Genomic DNA, 17,021 nt, shown 5'->3' with positions numbered 1-17,021 from the left:
ACAAGTGCCAAGTGTCTTTCTTTATGCGGTTAGTGCTTTTTGATTCATTTACTTTTATGGACTGATATGCTTTGTAAGAGTAAGAGATGTTGATTCTAAAACATAAAATTACCACGTTTATTTTGAGAGCTAATTACCACAAATATGACTTTAATTGGTAACTGTATCTTATATTTACTTCATTACACGTAACCTTCAATATCACTTCACTTCCTCCTCTGAGAGAAGTGCTTTCTTCAGGAAAGTATGGCACATATCCATGGCACTTTTAAATTAATTTAATCTGTCATATTTAATCTGTCAAGGAGAAATAGAAAAACAACTGTCATACTTAAGGGAAATAATGCAAAGTAAGGCCAAATGCCAAACATCTTTAGTGTTCTGTGTCCACACAGTTATACACTCAGCCTTACATTTTGGTACCATTTATTAAGAAGGTATATAACTTAATTCTTCATAATGAGCAACGGTTTAAGTCAGCTGGCTGTTTGTTTTCTCTCACTGTGAATAATAGGCTCTCACTTCCTCTCAGAGACCTTCTATCACCTCTTCTACAAAAACTCAGTTACATAGATGATTCTTGTTTTAATGGATTTTGACAGACTTCCCTGTGCTCATTTATTTATGGAAATGATTTATTATTTATATTGGCTTCATGGCAGTGTTATTTATGAGTTTTGTTTTGTTTTGATGAAGCCACCTCATATTCTAACAAATATTTCTTCATTCGGTACACACAGATTTCTAGCACATTGTTCTAGATAAGTAAATGACCATGATTCTTTCTACAATTCTATACATCTGCTATGATGTTTAATCTCTAAGTTCTTTTAAATTTAATTTTGAAAAGAATGTGTTGAAACAATAATAGTTGGATATTAACTCATAGAGGCCATTGCCTTTCCAGTGTCTACATTTTTGATACAGTATGAACTACCAAACTCTTGTAACGCTACAACTTTCAGAGCTTTGCTATGGTAAAACTCTGCTACTGGTAATCAACATTATAGCTAATGGAGCATATATTGAGTTTCTGCACAAAAAATGGTTACCTCCCAAGGCTCTTAGCTTTGAAGAGTAAGCATTGCTTGGTGGCTTTGGCAGGACTCAGAGGAGCTTGGCTGCTGGGAAATGAAATGCTGAGAGCTTGCCAATGTGAAACCATTGTGTACCTCACAGTTCCCTAGTGCCAGGAGCTTGTGTGCCAAGGAAACAGAAATCTGTCTAGAAAATAAACTGTTTTCTCTTGGCCCTGTCCTCCAGGAACAGTTGAAAAGGTTAATCCTATGAAATGATTTATGCTTAGAAAATGATTTAAGCCTTTATATTGGAAGCTTAATGTAATGACTTCACACATGAAACAGAAATGGTGCACAATGTTCCTTTTCGAGTCATTTTTCTTCCAGTTACCAGCATTTTTTAAATTAGTTTTTAAATGACTGTTATAGTTGTGTGGTGATGGTCATTTTAGGCCTTGCACAAAGACCATCCCTGTTATTATGGGCTATAGGGGATGGCAAGTGTCTCCACTGGGTGGTTGTATGTGTATGTGTACGTATGTGAATTTTCTTGGCAGGTAATGTGGTAAGGTCAGTAGAAGCTAAATTAGCCAGCTGAAAAAAAACATTTCCAGACTACACATTCTTTAGGGAAAAATAACTTGCAAACTATTGGAAAAAACCTCTTTCTCTCCTTCTTTCTTTCCTTTCTTATTCTTTCTTATTTTCCTATCTCCATTCCTTCCTCCCTCCTTTCTTCCTTCCTCACTCCCTATGTCTTTTTCACTCCTCCTTCTTTTATTTATCCCTCCATCCTTCCATCTCTTCCTTTCTTTCATTCTTCATTCCATTTAAACCCACACCAGAGTTGACTCTATTCATTTTCATCCAATATTTCTATTTCCTATTTTTCCTTGACCTAGATTTCTTTTTCTATGCTTTTCAATTTTTCACTAGTATATTTTTCTCATACAGTTTTCATCAGAACAATATATTCTACATAATACAAAAATGAGATATAAATATGTGATCGCATCAAATTAAGGCATAAGTCTACATTTAATATTGTCCTAAGACTGTGTAAACTCTTGTAAGAAACAGTAACACGTCATAGAATAGCTTCATAACACTTAACTACCTAGATTCAAAGATTAACTTCATAGCACCAATGTAGCCTAATTTTATTAGACTTTTTGCCTAATAACTTGCTAACATTTTCTTGTTTCTTTTAGATCTCAGTTTAAACCTCAGTCTCAGCAACATTTGGGTCTGTGTATAGCTCTTTGTAGGGGGAAGACAGAAAGATGCCATGCTCTTTGATTTCTTCTTGTTGTTTGCTTTGGTTTTGATGGTACCAGGGTTTGAACTGACTCACATTCACTTGCTTAATGGGCTGAAACTCTTCCACTTAAGCCTTTAGCCCTGTTTCTTGCTGGTTATTATGAAGACAATCTATTGGACATCTATTGGGTGGGTTTTGAACCATGATCCTCTGTCTCCTGAGTAGATAGGATTATATAAGTAAGGCACAGGTATGAGATCTGTGTTACAAGAGTTCCAATAACATTCTTGGCCTCTACTCTCTTAGTTGCCAATTAATACCCTCTAATTTTAATATTAAAAAAGTTCCCAAATATTCCTAAATATCTCTTAGGGAACTAAGTTTCTCCCAGGTGAGAACAGCTACTTTAGATCCAGATATTTAGACAAATGGTAATGTAAGCCAAGACATTTTAAAAATCAGTTCTTAAAGACTAGATTTTCTCATTTTTTATTTATTTCCAACAGCATTCAAATTCAAAAGCTTATGCTTAATGCTAGTAAAGTATGAATAGATAGAAAGTAAACATCTTCTTTTTTATTAGATAAGATGCCCAGCGATGAAAATCCCTGGATTTAAAAGGGCTTGTTGAGATGTATTATGTTGGATGAAAAGTGCTATTTTAATAACTTATTGTCATTCTTAGCATGGACCTTTTATTTTAGAAAAATGGATAATTAGCATTTTGGCTTATCACTTTCTCTCCATGAATACAAATAATTTGATAGACAGACAACCAAAGGAGACTTCATTAAATAATGGGCCTAATCAGCCTGGGACTAGAGTAAATTAGAGGTTAGACTTCCAGCCTGGGAGTTGGAACTCAGGGTCTGGTGACAATGTCATCTTATTCATCTAGGATAGTTTTTGTTGATTGGCCTAACATTCCAGTAGAAATAAAAATCAGAGATGAATCAATTATCTAGAAATAAAGGTCAACTCACAGCTTGTGAAGTTATAGGGTACATAGCATTTACCTTGTTGTTGGTTCACTGCAAGGATATCTTCAAAGCATAACTATACACTTTGTGGTGTCGGGACTTCACTGTTTCAGTTTCTAGACAATGGCACATTATTAATAGGGAAGTATTAGAATGTTTTCCTGGGGATGGTAGCAGTGGAGACAGCACCCTGGAAACATTATCTTTTTGCCTGTGTTACACATTACACTGGCATCTGTAGTTATTTATAATATCCATTAAACACTACCGACTTTCCAAAACAAAACAAGAGGCCACAACTAACAATATCTTTAGCATAGACATGCTAACACCTAGCCAAGAAACCTATTTTGAAATTAGCTTTCCTTTAAAAATTGTTTAGGAAATCTTACATTTGTTTCTAAGAAAGCAACGCCCAATGCTGTGGGAGTAATTTAGGTAAAAATTTGAGACTGACATTGTTACCCAGAGGAGACTGGTAGGTCTTAGGAGACCTTCCTGTTTCTGGTTGTCTTTTGAACTTTTGGTTCAAATGAATCATGGGAGGATATAGGTCACAAATTATTTTCATCTTGAGTTAGAGGAAGGATTTTATTCACCAATCACACTCAATATTCATTATTCAACATATAAATGCCTCAGCTCTCTGTATCCTTAAGTTGTTTCTGACATTTTTTATCCTGATATTTTTCCAAGTAGAAACTTTCTACCAAGCATTTGTATGTAAATAAAAATTGGTATGTGGTTCTGAAACACATTTAACTACATTAGTAGCATCTTCTAATAAAAATAACAGAGAGCTCAAATAAAAAAAATAGAACATTTGTAAGTACTAAGGAGGCTCCTTGTATGATACAGACAGGACACACAAAGACTCTATTTCCCTTTATAAAACATGCACATGTGTGCTTTTATTTATAAATCATATAATTTGTTACAGATGAATACCTGCTTATTCCTAAAAATGGTAGATATTGATCATTCAAGCGCTTTTGTGTGCTGAGTTGTAGTTATGAGGTTACAAGCCTAGAGAAAAGGGAAGTTAACTATTTTGCAGAGTAAGAGAACCTAGGGTGTATGGCTTTTAAAAAACTGAAGTTTGAGAGGAAAGCCTGTTTCCATATCACTTTGACTCTTCAGCAAAGTTTACGTTGTCTCCATTTTTTTTTCCTATCCAGTGGTGTTTCTTTTGTAATGGATGTGTAAGAGTGTTGAAAATTAGAGTTACTGTGGAATAAATAGGCTACTCCTGTGTAATTAATTAATGACAGGAGTTAAGAAACAGAAAAGTTGAGAAATCTATGTAAAATCTCACAGCAGAACAGAGGCAGAGTTGGGAATTTAAGTACATGTGTGAGGCTGGGTTTTTGTTTTGTTTTGTTTTTGTTTTGTTTTTCAGTACTCAGGATTGAATAAAAATCTCACCCATATTAGGCAAAACTCCTTGTCCTTTGGTATTTCATTTTTGAAATAAGGTCTTGCTACATTTTCCCAGGCTTCAGACTTATTATCCTTTTGCTTCTGCTGCTGTAGTGGCTAGGATTCTAGTAAGACCCTTCATCTGACAAGAGCTCTTGCTCTTGTTCTATTATAATGCTAGAAGCCGATTGTATTAGTCAGTTTTACATACTATAATAAATGGCTAGCATAATTTACTCATAAAGAAAAAAGATTGTTTTGACTGAGAGTTCTAGGAGTTTCACCCTAGATACTTGATACTTGAGATTGTGTAGCAAGGAGAAACTGTTCTCCTCATGGAAGAGAGGAAAGGGATGGGACTGGGAAAAGGACATGGCCCAAGAACCTGATGCTCTCTGATCTCTTCAAGTTTCTAGTACCTCCCAGTGCCACTCAGGGTATCAAGCAAAGAACACATGAGCTCTGGGGAACATTTCAGATTCAAACTATAATACTGGTTCTGTAATTATTTCCCCCAAACATGAAGTCCTTTGTGATGAGAAGGAATTGGAATATGATGAAATACTGAAAATTTTCCCTATTGAAATATGTATATATATACTTTCATAATAAATCTTCAAAGCGCTGGTTTTGATATCTTTTTAAAAATTATGTCTTCGTTGTTTAACTTGTACTGGGAAATATGGTTTGTAATATATTAAAAAAAACAAAAACAAAGAAACAAAAAGCCCTCTTATTTCCATAGCTTGGAGTTCATTTCAATTAGCAACATTTTATATGGTCATATGTACATAGCTATTGAGCTATGTCTAGGACTATCCTAGATATATGCTAACTATTACAAATAAGGGAAAACATGGAGTCTGTTTCTTTGGGTCTGGCTTACTTGATTGTTTTCCAAGTCTTTCCATTTCCTTACAAATGGACAAGGTCATTCTGATGAAAGCAAAAAATTCCTCATGTATATATACCACATTTTCTTGATCCATTCATCTACTGAGGGGCATCTGAGTTGTTTCCATATCTTAGCTATGGTAAATAATGCTACAATGAATATGGTCTGCTGGTAGCTTTAGTGTGGCCTCGTTTGTGATCATTTGAGTGAGATTTCTGGAGTACTGTGTGAAGTTTTTTTTTTTTTTATTTTCCCTTTGGTTTATTTCCTGTTATCACTGTTACTGATTTTGGTACCCTGTGTCTCATATATACATTTATCTGATTTGGGAAATAATAAGAAGGGAAATAATAAAATGATGAAACAAAGGACAAAGTATGAACCAATGCAACAGTCACAAGACACTATGTTGGAAATGAACTTTACAACTTGGGAGGGGAGGGGGGATGAAAAGTGGGAGAAAACAAGGGAAGGGGTAACAATGTTCTAAAAGAAATGTACTCATCACCCTACTTATGTAACTGTAACCTCTCTGACATCACCCCTACAATAAAATAAAATGAAATTTTATAATATATGGCTTATAAAAAAGTATATACTGTGGATCCTCAAATGATTAAAAAATAACAATTGTTTTAGCCCCACTAAGATAAATTCCATGTCCTCTGTAGTTAGACACGAACATTGAATTGAAATGTCTATATGCTTGAGTTATTGACTCTATCTCCCTAACACTCTATGTTGGAGAATTACGGGTTAAGACTAATAGACAGTGTAGTAGCACCTCTTTGTTGATAGTGGTTAAACACACACATGCAGATATTTTAAGAAAATATTGGATTGCTTTTTTCTTTCTAGAAAACTTATTTGGCTTTTCATACCCCACTCCCAAAGTTTAACCAAAACTCTCTACTTTTTTCCTAACTGTCATTGCTTATTAGTAAATCTATTTGTGAACTAGAACAAAACTGAAGGTTTGTTAAAATGATCAATTGACTGTGTTTTAACATTGTTACTGGCAATTGATCTGGTTTGACTTAGGGCTGACTTTATTCTTCCTTCACCTTTAAACTGTAGCTGCTATAGTATTTGATATTTGGAAATATCATTATTCCTCTTTATCAAAATTACCCCATGGGATGTCACAATTTTAACTTCTATAACATGTATAGGAATCCATTATTTTGAACTGAACTCCTACCCTGGGCTTCTTTGGGGGTCCAGGCCAAGACATAATAGAATTGCTTACACTAGGTTTTGTGTTCAAACTGAATTCACAAGCAGTCCAGGGCTCCGGGAAAATAGGAATTTTTTGACCCAATGAATTCAGAGGGTCAGTGAGTCACTCTGGATTTGGAAGGTTAGAAGTTCCCTTTGCCACACATCTGTCAGAAAAGTAACTTTAAAACTGCAGTTTGCTTCTTTTTCCTTCTTGTTTTACCAGTTTTTTTCTGCCTCTAAAACCCACCTGTCTACTAGCTGAATTTATGGGAATATCTTCCTACTTTTGAAGACGAGGTGTTACTTGGTTCATAAATTGCCAATAAAAACCAATACAAATTTAGAGAGACTTGAACGCAGAGCCTGGCCACTCTCCCCCACCTCCTCCTTTTTTTCTCCTCAGGGCTGACATTCTACCACTTGAGACATTGAGACACATCTCCACTCTCCTAATTTGACCTTTGAAAATCAATTAGCTTGACATTTTATTATTTACCAAAATTATTCCATGGAGATTCAGAAATTCCAGCTTCTTAGATTTTTCTGAACATACTAGCAAAAACAAAAATCTCCCGCTGTGGTTTGAATGGGTTCCCCAAAGTTGTAAACTTGAGAAATGGAACCTTTACATGGTCATTCGGTCATGAGGATTTATACTGAGGAGTCTAATGTTCCATCATTATTAGATACTGCCTGCTGAAAGGATCATGTGGCCTCCAGTGCTCTATTCATGTATGTGGGCACCCACACACGCTTGCCCTTCTGCCTTTAGCTTGCTGCCGTGGGATGGTTTCAGCAGATTTAGACTCCTTATCCTTGGACTTCCAGAACTGTATGAAATAAATCTGTCTTTTTTTATTAATTATCCATTCTTGGACATTCAAATAATAGACTGATAGAAGCTTCAAGTAGTAGGCTAAGATACCTTTTAAGTCCAAAATTGGCTCTTCAAATTGTGGCCAGAATGCCCCACACCATTTGGTTCAGCAGTTTGGTCAAATCATACTGTGAATAATGATTTATTTGTTTGCTTTTGATCCTCCAAGCTCTGAGTAGAGTCTTTGGTTTGCTTAGTATCTGCAGTCTAGGATAGTAGGAGGGTGGTAAGTTTCAGTTTTAGTTAATTACTATGCTTTACATGGCTACAGGGATTGAGCATCTTAGAATGCCACTTCATTAAGGCATTAAAAATACTGTGGACTCAGTAATTTCATTTACTGGGTCAATAACCCATGATATCTAAAGAAGATTTAAAGTAGTTTAAAAATAATTATTCAAACAAGAAAAGGATTTCAAACTATAATTACCATAGCAATGAAGGAACAAGAGACTCCAAAGCAAGTATAAATATTATATTTAAATCCTCATGTCTAATTTTCACAACTCAAAGGGTTTTAGTTATTCCAATAATAAAGATCATATGACCTTGGACCTGAAATAAACTTCAACTAGCATCTAGTCTGGGTATAAAAATTAATTTTTTTGCCTAAAAACCACTTATAATTAAATATCCACATTATAATTAAATATCCACATTGACAATTTATCGCAGTTTTTCTTATATAAAGTGTTCATTTTTCTTAGCTCATTTGCAAATTTCTTATTCAGTTTCCCCCTAGGAATTTGCATGCTATTTGCTGTTGCATATTGAACCTTTTTCTATTGGAATTTCTTTCTTTGTTTCTTTGTTTCTCTCTCTCTCCTCTCTCTCTCTCTCTCCCTCCTTCCTTCCCTCCCTCCCTCTTCCTTCCTCTCTCCCTCCCCTTCCTTCCTTCCTTCTTTCCTTCCTTCCTTCCTTCCTTCCTTCCTTCCTTCCTTCCTTCCTTCCTTCCTTCCTTCCTTCCTTCCTTCCTTCCTTCCTTCTTTCCTTCTTTGCTATGTACCATTAGTGACTTTTCTGTATTCATGGCATAGATAGCTACAATTTTATATTCTTCTATTAATTCTGATTTTTCTTTGGCTTGTTATATTTGCAAGGAGGACAATCATATTATCTGCAAATAATCTTTTTTTCCGCCTTTCTTCTAGAACTAATAATGCTTCTTTTTACCCCACTATTGGGCTTCTGTTACTGTGTTAAGTGTCCAATACAGTGTGAAAGTGTCAAAGTATGAGCAGGCATTCAAGTCTTGTTCCCAGCCCTAGTGAGAATGTCTATAGTTTAGAATTTCTAGATTTCAGTCCCAACCATCGTTTTATGAGATGCTATTGGTAACAGAATGTTGAGGTTCCTACTAAGTTTGTATGTAGCAGGGTGGGCGACGTTCCTAAATAGTTTTGTGAAATTGCATTAACCAAATGAAACATTTCTTCAGTGTGTGAGCTTTCATAAAATAGTACATTGACAATCTCTTAGAGCTGTAGTGTAGTGACTTTTTCCAACCTATTAGTCTACAGAATATGTATGTGCATCAAACATTTTAATTTCAGGCAACCCAGTGCTGTACATCTTATCATCTTATTTTCTTCTTTATTTTCCTCACCACTAATGATAAGTCATGTGTTCATGTTTACTTGTTATTTGAATTTCCACTTTATGTAGTAATTGAGTCTTGTACCCAGTTTGGGCTTTCTTTCATTATGTACTTGTAGAGATTTATTATATGACTGGTAACTTAATCCTTTATAAGAAGCTACCCTTCACCTGAACTGCTTTTTCATTCTCTTAATTAATGTTTTGAGAAGAACTGAGTATAGTTCCTCTTATCAATTGTTTCCCTTAACGCTGGTACTTTTTAAGAATTTTTTTTCTACTATGAAGTTATGAATATCTTATACTTTCTTCTTAAAGTATTCCACCTTGTCTTTCAGGTTTCCAATTTGCCTTGAATTGTGGATAAATGAGAAGCTAGATTTATTTTTTTTGCTATGAGATTATCCAATTCTTTCAGTTCTGTTTTTTTTAAACCGATGGATTTTTTTCCTTCCATTATTCTGCTTGGTATCTCTATCACAAATTATCTAGGCTCCTTATTATGTCTGCTTGAATCTATTTTCCTTCCTTGTTCCTGTACCAGCTAATTCCTCCTCTGAATGGCTGGATTAGCTTTCTTGACCTTTTGCATCACCATATAAATGTTAGACTAATCTATAGAGGAAAGCTGTGCTATTTAGGTATTTAGATTGAGGCTACTGAAATCTACATATGAATTGAGAATTTACACCTTTATATTATTCAGTGTTCTCTACATGTTACATCTCTTTAAGTACTTATCTTTCTAAATGTTTCTCAATACATTTTGTTATTTTCTTCACATATTACATATCTTTTATTGGAGTTGGTCCTCATATTTTATATTGTATACTTATAAACTATATCATCAAATTTTATTATTGCTAGCATATTTGAATGCAGTCAATTTGCATCCTGATTTGTATCTAGAAATCCTGCTGACTCTAATAGAAGTTATATCAAATTATAGATGAATTTTTAACACATCATGTCATCTGTAGATTTTTAAAGTTCATTTTAATATTTTTAAATTACTTTAAGTAGTACAAAAGAGTGGCTATTTAACAAAGCATTTTGTGAATGCAGTATATTTTGATGTGTCACCCTTTTAACGTTCTCATCCATCCCTCCTCCCCTGTACACCTTCCCTCACCCATCTTCGTATTGTAGGATATATATTGGATTATTTACTGCATTCTCTTCCTCTTCTCCTCTTTGTCTATAGATATTTCTATTTCTTCTATTTCAATCCTTATGTCTTTTTTATCCCCCAGGGTCTCAGTACAGTACTGCATAATAGGAACTACTGTTTTATTCCCAGTTTCAAAGGAACAATTTAGGACATGATTAGGTTAATGTTTGCTTATAGAAACTCTGCTTTGAGCCAGGCATGAGCAGCTCACGACAGTAATCCTAGCTACTCTGGAGGCTGAGATCTGAGGGTTGTGGTTTGAATTCACCTCACGGAGGAAAGTCAATGGAATTCTTATTGCCAGTTAACTACCAAAAAGCTGGAGTGGAGTGGGCTTAAGTGGTAGAGTGCCAGCTTTGAGTACAAAAGCTAAGGGACAGCAGGCTTTGAGTTCAGGCCCCAGTATTAGCAGAAAAGAAAAAGAAATTTTGCTGTGCAACATGTTATCCAATTAAGAAAATACCGGTCACCATTCCTTAACTAATAGTTTCTAACCATTATTCAAGGGTTAATTTTACAGGATTCTTGTACTTCCTCCATTGAGGTAAGAGCAAGTGAATCCTGCAAATTATATCAATTTATGTTTCTCCCTAATTTTTTTTTTTTGGTCGGTTGTGGGGCTTGCACTCTGAGCTTCTGGGCTTAGGCACTATCCCTGATCTCTTCAGTTCAAGGCAAGCGCTCTACCAGTTTTCTAGTGGTTAATTGGAGATAAGAGTCTCACAGACTTTTCTACCCGGGCTGGCTTTGAACCATGATCCTCAGATCTCAGCTTCCCGAGTAGCTAGGATTACAGGCGTGAGCCACTAGCACCCGGCTCTCCCTAATTTTTTATATTTGTCACTTGTGGTCCTTGAACTTGGAATCTGGGTACTGTCTCTAAGCTCCTTTTTACTCAAGGCTAGGGTTCTACCACTGAGCCACAGTATCACTTCCAGTTTTCTGGTGGTTAATTGGAGATAAGAGTCTCACAGACTTTCCTGCCTGGACTGACTGAAGCATAATCCTCAAACCTCAACCTCCTAAGTAGCTAGGAGTACAGGCATGAACCACTAGCACCCAGCACCCCAACTTTTTATTTTAAAAAATTTCAGATGAATTTCATTGATCACCATTTGTGCTTGAAATACATCCAGAAATAAATTACAAATGTTCAGATTTAAGTGTCTGACAAGCTTTTTCTCACAGTGAGTAAAATGAACCTGTCATTTCAAGGAAATAATAGGCACAATTGTTTTTCCTATGAAAAAGTTGAACTCTCGAGTTAAAATTAGAACTTTAGAAAACCTGTTTGTTATCTTCAGCTTGCCATTTAAAAACATTTGAAAATGCCATCTATGTTATGTTTAGAGGAATTGATAGCTGCTCTAAAGCTTTCTAATTTCAAATTTTTAATGTGTTAAATATCAACATATATCTAGGTCATATACACAAAGGTTACTTGGAGTCCTCCGTAATTTTAAAGATGTTAGTTGAATGAGACCTGAATGAGACTAGACAGTTGAGAACTCTACCCAAGGTTAATGGAAATGCCCTAGGCTTATCAGAGTATAATGGTATTTAATAAATTTCCCTCTTCCCATGAAAATGTGTCTTAGAATAAGATACTATAGTTCCTAAATTACATACCCCTTATTGTATTTTTAATTCTACAGCTTCTCTATAATAGGTTTAGATTGGGGAGGGAGGGTTATTTTTATTTATTTTGCCTGTCAGTGAGCCTTTTGAGTTCTCATGCTCTCATAACTTCTGAAATTTTTTCTGGTGTTCTATCTATCCCTTATGTCTTTCCTCTTTTTCTAGGATTTCAAATTAATGTATTGCAAGTCTTCTCACCGTGCTTTACCAGTTTGTTACCTTACTTTTTTTAATTGCATGCTTTGATTTGAAGTCTTGCTTCTAGAGTCTACTGCATGAATCCTTTCTTTAGCTTTATCCAATTTGCCGTGAAAGCTAGTCATTGAATTGTTCATTTTTATCAGTACTTATCAATTCCAGAACTTCTAAGTGTATCTTCACATCTGCTCCATCATTTTTTGTAACTATTAATGCTTTGCCAAGGTTTTCACCTGGCTCTCATATCCTTGAACAATGCGAACTGTGTTGTCTGTGACCTCTAATATTATATATGCATTTCTACTATGACTATTTTATTCATCGATTTTCTGCAATGGTGTTTTTTAGTCTCTTCATACATTTGGGGATATTGTGTATATTAGACATTATACTTGGACATTTAGATGTAACAGTATTTCTAGGCCTTTAAGGATATTTTTTTTCTTCTACAGATGATTGTTCTTTGCCAGTGACAGTTGTCTAAGAATCATTAGAAATTCAGAGCTACATAATATAACTTACAAAATTGAGAGTTTCAGAAACAACCAGCTGACATGAAGTAGATCTTGTAAGACTGGCTTATTTCTCTTTCTGACTTAATTTTAGAATACATCTGAGAATTCTAGAATCTTAGTTCACAGTGGATGTTTATTTATATTGGCATCTGGATGAGACTTTGATCTTCTTGCCTCAAGAGAATTAGAGTTCAGCTCTTTCTGCCAGAGATGCAAATTGTCTTTGGGCCACAATAGCAATTCTTGTTGTCAGTAAGTTGCAGACTTAACCAAGTTGGTTTGCCTTGTCTTCTTGCTAGGAATCTTGATGGTTTTACATATATGGTTTTGTACTTGTCCAGCTCTTTGAGTTATCTCCCATGGGACAGTTGGTCTGAACAGAAGTACTCCTGATGAGACTTTTATTTACTTTGTTAACGCATGAAATTGAGCACTTTATTTTTTGCACTTCAAAACTAGTACCAAGAATTTATACCACAGTTTTTCTTCTGAAGCCTGTCTCAGATGGAACCACAAGTCTTGAGTTAACTCAAGAATATATAAGTGCTCGCTTCAGCAACACATATACTAACATTGGAACGATATAGAGAAGATTAACATGGCCCCTGCAAAAGGATGACATGAAAATTCTTGAAGTGTTCCATATTTTTCACATAGAGCTCCCCTATGACCCAGAAATCCCACTTTTGGGCATTTACTCAAACAATCACAAACAAGGCCATACTAAAGCTACCAGCACAACTATGTTTATCGCAGCATTATTTACCATAGCTAAGATATGGAACCAACCCAGATGCCCCTCAGTAGATGAATGGATCAAGAAAATGTGGTATATATACACAATGGAATTCTATGCCTCCATCAGAAAGAATGACATTGCCCCATTTGTTAGGAAATGGAAAGACTTGGAAAAAAATTATACTTATTTGCAATAACCAGTATAAGTCTAGGACAAGCAGAAAAGGTAAAAAGTTAAGTATATATGACCATATAAGATGATGTTAAGTGAAATAAACCCCAAGATAAGGACACAGTAGTTTTTTTTCTTTCTTGCTTTTGTTTCTAACGTATCTATAAGGTACCATGTGATTTTTTTGTTGCTTTGTATGTTCCTCCCCCATGGTATGACCTCTGTTTTCACTGTATTTGATGTCAGTATAATTTGGGGAGGGAAAGGGAAAAAACAAAATGTGTAAATAGGGATGCAGGTGGACCCATTGTAACAATGAGATGTACAAGACGCTTTTGAACAGCGAACTTTACAATTTAGGTGGGGAATGTAGTTGTGGAAGTGGGAGGGAAGGGATGGTAAGGGAAAAACAAAGGAGGAGGCAACAAAAAAAAGAAATATATTCATTACCTTGCTCATGTAACTGTAACCCCTCTGAACAGTATTTTCACAATAAAAAAAACATGAAAAAAGGAAAAAAATCACATATTAGATTATAGGTAAATTAAAAGAACAGCAACAAAGATCAAACCTCTTGTGTCCCTATGGCTTAGCATCATCTTATATGGTCATATGTACATAGCTTTTGACCTTTTCTGCTTGTCTTAGACATATACTAGTTATTGCAGGGAAAGCTTCAAACATTTTCAATATAATTTGCCATGTACTTCTTCCCTGGATCAGGCTGGTTATCTTCTTTCTTATGCTAGGTTTGTGCTACTGCACATTCTTAAAAAGAATATGTAATTTTCCATTAGTTATCATGTATCTATGATTTCTAAATCCCAACTGGGCATTATTGATAATTTCATTCATTCATTCATTCATTCATTTAGAGTTAGTATAGGGTTTGAATTCAAAGCCTAGCAATTGCTTGCCTGATACTCTACCACTTGAGCCATGCCACTAACCTAGTTGATTTTTGCTTGTTACTTTAGTGACCTTCTAACTACAGTCTTCTAGATCTTACTCTTTTATTTTTTCTTTTGTCAGTCATGGGGCTTGAACTCTGGGCCTGGGCACTGTCCCTCAGCTCTTCAGCTCAAGGCTAGCACTCTACCACTTGAGCCACAGTGCACTTCCAGTTTTCTGAGTGATTTATTAGAGATGAGAGTCTCATGGCCTTTCCTACCTGGGCAGGAGTAGCTAGTATTGATTAGATGTGAGTCACCAGCACCTGGCTAGATCTTACTATTTTGAGTAGATCTTTTTCCTTAACTCCTTTGCTCAAAATATTCTTTCTTCAAAGTCTTTTCTTCTTCTGAAGCTTATTAGTCTTACTTCTTATTACCCTACTTCTCTATAATTAACCCTTACTTGCTTAACAGAAATAAAACAGACCCAAGTAAATTCTAGACAAAACAAATGAAAACTCTAATGTTATATTAACATTGACATCATGAGAAATAAAATCTCTCAGGCTTAGTACTACCAGTGTCTACTCCATTTGCTCTTTAAAATGATTGACTCATAACAGATGATTCCACCTTTAACTGCTGCTTGTCAGTCTCCCTGTTATTTATAGAGTGACTAGAAGCATTTCTTCCCCATACACCTTCTCCATCTAGTGGCCAAGAGACCTTTTTCCCCATCATTTTGATCAATTATTGCTGATTTCTCTATGACAGTGCTCCTTGAATCCAAATACATATAGGAAGTATGTAGAACTTTAAAAGAAAATACCAACAGCCAGGAGCCCATACTCAAGTTGCCTAGGTCATTTGGCCTGAGATGGAGTCAAATCATTATGAGTCATGGCTTGTGTCCCAGTCATTACAAAGTACAGCCTGTTGATAGTCATGACCCTAGATGAATGTCATATTATGACACTACCACCATACCAGGTATCAGTTTCCTTCCTTATGTGATGTACTTGGACTGTATGTTAGCCACAGGTTCTGGTGTGATCTTTCTAAAAGGAGAGGGAAATAAAATGTAAATTGTTCAGGTAAATTATTCATAAAACTAGTCAACCTTTAGTATTTCCCACTGGGATAGTAGATTACGAATTATTTCCCTTATTCTAGTCTTCAATGGAAAACTCCTTTTGGTTTAAGAAAATGTGGAGTTTTTGTTGTTTGTTTTTTTGATTGTTTATCTGTTTGTTTTTTGCCTCCCTATCTGGAGAGAGCCTTCATTACACAAACCTCTGTCATTAGACAGACTCATTCCCTTGAGAAACTTCCAAATAAAAAGTCACATCATCTATAGCAACTGCAAAGCATAGCTTTATGTTGCCTGTTGTAGAATTATTTCTTGACATTAACATTTTTATGCACCCCCATATTAAATTTTATGCTTGGATATAATGTCACCAGGTAGAAACCAAAGTAAATGCCATTTCCCGAATCCACAGAGAGTCAGAACCAAACAATGGGTTATCAAATCTTGATTTTTATGTCACTGCTACTCATGGGGTATGATTTATACATGCCACTTTTGAAAGCTGCATTAACTGGAGGATGTTGGTTTGTGGAGAGGCAAAGTCCATTGGCAGGCTGGTGTGGGTAAGCTGGGCCGATTTCTTTCTAGAACAATCCTCAGAAATCTTTGCTTACAGGTAGAAAGTGACTGAAAGTGACTCTGAAAATGACTCTGTGTAGATGAAAACAGCTTGCTTAATCATTCCTGAAACACAGGAAAAATTAAAATACTTTTTTTTTCTTTGTCATGCAATAAAAACAATGCCATATTGTTAATGCCTCTTTTGTACCTTTCACTTGAAAGACCTCAAAAGAACATCAAGGAGAATAAAGCAAAATCTATTCCCCAATGGTGTCATTATACATGTTGAAGCCTCTAAAACTAAAACTCTGAAGACATTCAGGAAGAGTGAGGAGTAAATGGCAGCAACTGAAGAGTGGGTCTCTGGAGCTTTGTTCAATGTGCTTTGTTCAAATTCATTCAAATTGGATGATGAGAAACAAAGATCTCATTTGTTCCAACATTAAAGTAGTAAATTAGTGCGTGGTGAGTTCTTAATTGTCCTGGAAGGCACATGGGTGTTCTGTATCCCACTTCTCAAATTGTGCTTTTACAGTGGAAATGGAAGTATCCATTAGGATAGTGCAAAACAATGTTTTTAATAATTTAGGCTAACTTGAGTCATACAATCTTTTGTTCTGAAGTATTTATCAAAGTTCTTGGTTTTATTTAAGGTGAACAAAGTTTTTGTTTCTTTGTTAAGATTTCATGACATGGATGGAAATTCATTTTCGGAATAGGGCTTTAAGAGTAAGATTAAACTATCCACTCTTGATCCATCCCTGGTTAGTAGCAGGT

General features: G+C 35.4%; 1 protein-coding gene and 1 non-coding gene across 2 annotated transcripts in view; both read left to right on the top strand.

Moving 5' to 3' along the window:
* Positions 1-17,021, top strand: part of St6galnac3 (ST6 N-acetylgalactosaminide alpha-2,6-sialyltransferase 3) — a 534,011-nt gene that overhangs the window by 298,000 nt on the left and 218,990 nt on the right. The window lies entirely within an intron of this gene.
* LOC122113127 lies at positions 13,334-13,440 on the top strand. The gene has a single exon (XR_006148386.1). It is a non-coding gene; the product is annotated as a U6 spliceosomal RNA (small nuclear RNA).

This window comes from Dipodomys spectabilis, unplaced genomic scaffold (genome assembly GCF_019054845.1).
Source record: "Dipodomys spectabilis isolate Male_0828 unplaced genomic scaffold, ASM1905484v1 ptg000002l, whole genome shotgun sequence".
Lineage (NCBI taxonomy): Eukaryota > Metazoa > Chordata > Mammalia > Rodentia > Heteromyidae > Dipodomys > Dipodomys spectabilis.
This window is presented reverse-complemented; position numbering and strand designations above follow the sequence as displayed.